The sequence below is a fragment of the Lepisosteus platostomus genome, chromosome 15, assembly GCF_059453375.1.
Source record: "Lepisosteus platostomus isolate fLepPlt1 chromosome 15, fLepPlt1.hap1, whole genome shotgun sequence".
In the NCBI taxonomy this organism is placed as follows: Eukaryota; Metazoa; Chordata; class Actinopteri; order Semionotiformes; family Lepisosteidae; genus Lepisosteus; species Lepisosteus platostomus.
Window position 1 is genome coordinate 2,429,928 of NC_142625.1, and position 5,586 is coordinate 2,435,513.

Genomic DNA, 5,586 nt, shown 5'->3' on the forward strand with positions numbered 1-5,586 from the left:
TCCCTCGCTGCTCCTTTAGCTCCTTTTGCTCTCTCTCTTTCTCTCCTTTTTTCCCTTTTTTTCTCCTTTCCAGATGGCAGACAAGAGGACACTGATCCGGTTCCACTGGACCAAGAAGACGGAGCCGATGCCGACTGCGAAGTCCTTCTTTATGACCTTCCTGCGAGGGATCTTGCAGTTGGTGGCTGGAGATCTCTACTGCCTCCAAGACAACAAGGCAGAGAGATACATGGAGGCCTACATGGCCACGGACGCCTCGTATGAAAAGGCAACGAGACTGATCAGAGAAAAAGGTAAGCACCCCGGATTCTCTGATTTCCTCACATACAACCCCTACGTACCAACGGAACTGTTAACAGCGTACCTAGGGAGGTATGTAACTGTGGTGGGCAAACCGACAGAGATCAAGGACAATAGCGGCGTCTGGTACGGCAAACGCCAGTACCGAGTCCTCCTGAAAGAGGACCCAGAGGGCGTCGACGGTTTCCAGCACCCCCCGGCCCGCTTCAACATCGGAGCCGACAGGGGGTACCTTTACTACCCCAGGATGCCGGATTTCTGCAAGAAGTGCAGACAATCCGGCAACAAGGCAAACACATGTGACATCATCAGATGTCACAACTGCAACAAAGAGGGGCACCTGGCAAAAACCTGCCAGGCAGCCAAAAAGTGCGACGGATGCGGCGCCAAGGTACACCTCCTTCGCCAATGCAAGGTAAGAAAACCTTTGTTTGTGCAGGTGGTGGAAGCCGGCCGGCAGAAACCGGTCTCAAGACAAAGGGAGAGAGGTGAGAACAAAGAACCCGCACCTCCCCCGCAGAGAACCGAAACTGCCGAGGCCACACCCCCAGCCGCACAAGATGCCACAAGATGGCCGCCAGGAAGATGGACAAAATGGCCGACCAGAGGAAGGGCCCTGGATAACTCCCAGCAAGAAGGGAAAGCGAAAGCGGGAGAAGAGACCCAGGGCGGATCCACCTTCGGAAGGACAGAAAAAAAGAGTGGTAAGGCACGAGTACCGGAGGAGGTGAGGGAGGACTTGGAGGGTCCGATCACGGCCGAGGAGCTGAAGGCGGCGCTCTTGTCCATGGAGAATGGCAAGGTGCCAGGGCCGTACGGACTCCCCAAGGAATTCTACACCTGCTTCTGGGACACCCTGGCGGCAGATCTGGTGGAAGTGGCGCAGGAGATCTTCCGCCGGGGGAAACTCGGAGACACCATGAGGGAGGAGACGCTGCCGACCTCAAAAACTGGAGGCCGATCACGATGCTCTGCGTGGACGTAAAGATCCTGTCCAAGCTCCTGACCGGCAGACTGAGAACCGCCCTCCCCCACATCATCCACAGCGACCAGACGTGTGGGGTGAAAGGGCTGACCAGTTGGAACCTCCAGCTGACCAGAGACGCCATCGCCTGGGCAGAGGACCAGAACGTGCCCATGATGGTGGTCAGCCTGGACCAGGAGAAAGCCTTTGACAGAGTGAACCACAGCTATCTGTTCAGGGTGCTGGAACGCTTCGGTTTCGGAGAGAGTTTCAGCCGCTGGATTCAGATTCTGTACTCTGACGTGGGCAGCAGAGTGAATGTGAACAGAAACCTGGGGGATTTCATTCCCCAGGAGTTCCTGATGTGGCTGCTGCTGTCCCTCACTAAAAAAGGCCTGTGGGACGCGAGGAACAATCTCATCCGGCACAACATCGAGTGGGGAGCGAGAGAGCTGGAGGAGAGGATCCTGGCGGACCTCAGGAGGAGGATGAAGCGCGACGTTGCCAAATGGGGTTTCCCAACAGCAAAGGAGCGCTGGAAAGGACTATGGACCCTGTACAGGGATTAATGGTTAACAGCAAGTGATAGGGTTTGGAGGGACTCTCATAATAGCACAAATCCGCCCACACTTGCAAGGATTGATAACGGACAATCACCGCCGTTCCGCCGTTGTTTTAATTATGTGGAGTGTTAATGTGTGAGATGTTTCCTTTTGAGATGTATTTTTTCGGAATAAAGTATATTTTATAAGAAAAAAAAAAGATCTTGGCCAGGGTGCTGGGCGGCCGCCAGAGAACAGTGATACCGGCCTTGGTGAAGGCTGACCAGACGTGTGGCGTGGCAGGCCGCAAGATCAGCAGGACCCTGCAGCTGATCCGCGATGTCATCGCGTGGGTAAAAGACAGAGGTCTGCTGCTCATGCTGGTGAGCCTGGATCAGACCAAGGCCTTCAACCGAGTTCATCATGAGATTCTGTGGGCACTCCTGAAGAGGAAGGGTCTGCTGGACAGGTTTGTCGGCTGGATCCAGACCTTGTACAATGGGGTGACATCCCGGGTATGCGTCAACGGAGCGTTAGGTGAGCGTATTCCAGTGCGGTGTGGTGTGCGACAGGGCTGTCCTCTCTCGCCCCTGCTGTACGTGATCTTCATCGAGATCCTCCTGGACCAGCTCAGGAGGGACCCGGAGGTGGATGGGATCCCGGTGCCAGGTGGAGGAGGGCAGATGGCGAAGATTGCGGCATACACAGATGACGTCACGCTCTTCCTGGGCTCTGAAGGCGGCCTGGGAAGGGCGCTCAGCATCGTCGAGGATTTCTCGAAAGGTACTGGCGCCCGACTGAACAGGGCCAAGAGCCTGGTGAAGGTATTCGGGACCTGGCCGAGCGAGCCGAGGGACTTCGGCGGTCTGTCACAGACGACTGGGCCGCTGAAGATCTTAGGCATGAGCTTTCACTCCACAGATCCCGGAAGTCTCAACTGGGAGGCCAGGTTCCGGAAAGTCAACCGGAAGCTGGGACTTTGGCAGCAAAGATCGCTGACCTGGATTGGGAAGGCGCTGGTCCTGAAGACAGAAATCCTGCCTCTGCTTCTCCACCTGGCGGTAGTGTACCCCCTACCGGTCCGGAAGAGGAGAGATCTAGTAAGGTGCATCTTCAACTTCGTCTGGGGTCACACTTACGAGCGGGTCAAGAGGTGTGATATGTACAGACCCCTGTGCACGGTCCTGCATGACAACCCGGCCCACCTGTGCAGCCTGTTTGTGAGTCTCTGGCTAGTGGCATGCGGCACCTGACGGTATGGACCAACACGACCCCCAAAGCAGAGCGGCTCCCTCTGCACTACCGCCACGCAGTGCGGTGGCTGCGGGCACACCCAGAGGTAAGAGAGGGAACAAGATCCCTGAATCACCGGACAATGTATAAGATGTTGAAGACAGAGGAAAAGCCGGCAATCCCGGGTGTGTCCAGGAATATCTGGCAGCGGGTCCAGCCGAAGGGGCTTGATAATAAGCTCAAAGACCTGAACTGGCTCTGCGTGTGGGGTCGTATGACAGTCAGGGCCGTTATGCATGCGCACGGGCTCTCCAAACAGAGCTTGTGCCCACGACACGGCTGTGCAGGTGAAGAGACGGTGAGCCACGTTTTCTGGGAGTGTGCCTTCGCCCAGAGGGTGTGGAGATCGTGCGGGACTCTTTTTGCGCAGGTAAGCCCTGATTCCCCTATTTCGCAAGTGGTCGTCCTGAAAGGGATATCCGGCATCCGGGCCTGGAACCGGAGGTTCCTCTTGTGGCTGCTGATTAGCCTGGTCAAGGCTTTCTTGTGGGATACCTGGACGGATCTCATGAAGCAGCAAGGAGAAGCCAGCGTCGGGGATCCTGAAGAGGGTGAAGGAGGAGGTGGCCAGGAGGGTCCAATGGGACATCCAAAAGTGGGGTTTTGATGCCGCAAGAGAGCGGTGGAAGGACTTGTGCACGGGACATTAGGGGGGTGTTGGTGTAGGACTGTTTTTTTATGATATGTTATGAACTTTTTTCTAAAAATCTGTTCTTATCAGTTTAATATCTGATACATACCCCATCGGGGGACCACATATTAAACAGATTTTTGGAACAGGGAGCTGGATCAGGAGCTTGCTCCGTCCTCTCCACGCATCGGCCCGGTATTGCAGCGCCTCCGGGAGCGGTGCACCACCTTCTCTCAGCGGTGAAAAGACAGACGTAGCTAGCAAGCAAGCAAGGTGGACTGGTGCTCCTTCTTCTCCAGTCTCGTCTCTCGTCCATCTGTGCGTCTCTGCGTCTCTCTCTCTCTCCCCCTCCCCGTCTCCGTTCCCGTGCTCCCTCTGTGCACTTTCCCGCTTCTCGATTCTCTCGGCAACCTGGGGTCTGGCGTGGCGTGGCGTGGCGTGGCGTGGCGTGTGTGTGTGTGTGTGTGTCCGTCCTTGCAGGCGGCCCCTTTTGACAGCTGGGCGTTTTCCCTCCAAAAAACTTAATATATCCAGCTTTTCTTTCTTTTTCTTCGGCAGGCAGGCGTGTGTGCGTGCACACGTGTGTCCCCGTCCCTCCCGAGAGAGAGAGCTGCCCCTTGCCTCTGCCTGCAGGTGCTGCAATCGTTGTTGGGCCATGGCCAGAAGACCAAAGAGCAGGGCCCCTGCCCGGGACTGGCAGGAAGGCAGGCAGGCAGGCAAGAGAGAGGGGGAGCAGAGTCCAGTGGCAGGCCTCTGGCTGCAGGGAGGCCGGCAGCTGCGCGGGTCCCGGGCTCCAGAGGAGTCAGCCTGCGCCACTGTGCGCCAGCGGAACGCCTGCGCGTCGGTCCGTGCCTTTGGGGGCATCGCTCCTCGGCCTTTTGGCTAAGATCGAAGTTCAAGCAGCATGACCACAGTTCTAAGTTCTTAGTCAGGGGGTCGGGAAGGCGGCGGAGGAGACAACGGCGGAGATGGAGGCGTAGAGTGGATAGCGGATAGCGGAGTTGGAGACGGAGACGGAGTCGAAGTTGGCCGGAGGGAGAAGGTTCCTGCGATGGCGGTGACCGGTGGTGCTTCGGCGTTTGCGGCGGCTGGAGAGCGGCTGTCCAGGGAAGGACAGCTGCGAAACTCTGTGCGCTTTATGTGGAGGGAGAATCCGGACCAGGAGAGACCGGGAAGAGAAGGATTTGCGGATGAAGTGATGGACAGAGCCTTGCATCTGAACTACCTGGATGTTTTTTGTTACCAGGATTTCCCAGGGAAAGGTATCTTTGATCTGACTTTCGTTTCGGAGAAGATATGCATGGAGAAGTGGGACTTTATACAGGCCCGGAAGGACTCTTTGCCTTTTAAGAATTTTAAATGACCGGAATGCACGGTCATTTGCTGTAGAAGATGTGGCGGTTTGGGACACAAGGCAGGGCAGTGCAGCAAGCCTTTAACTTGTAATTTGTGTGGGGAGGCGGGCCATTTGTACAGGACCTGCCCACAGAGACCAAGGAGTTATACAGGGGCGGCTCAATCTCTGCTGATGGTAGTCGGTCCTCAAAAGAGGCCGACGAAATTTCGCAGGTTCACTGGTTTTCTGGTCAGGACGCTACAGAAGGTGCAGGGACTTCTACTGGGAAGGATGGGGGTGAGAAAATTGTTGATCAGGGTTCTGAGCCTCAGGCTGGTGTTAGTGGTGTCAAGACAAAGGCTTCTGTAGAGAAGCTGACAGGGCAGCAGGGGGCGTCCTTGGGGGATAGCCCCATGGACATAGGGGAATCGAGTAAGTTTTCCTGGTCCTCTTCTAGAGACCAGCCTCGAAGACGGAAGGTGGTAGCAACAAAGCGTTTTGCTAGGAAAGTCGTGCAAGC

The 5,586-nt window shown here is 56.2% G+C and overlaps 1 pseudogene; it reads left to right on the top strand.

The window, feature by feature from the left end:
• The first annotated feature begins 3,780 nt into the window (after nt 1-3,780).
• LOC148647648 (U2 spliceosomal RNA) lies at nt 3,781-3,959 on the top strand (annotated as a pseudogene).
• The last annotated feature ends 1,627 nt before the right edge of the window (nt 3,960-5,586 follow it).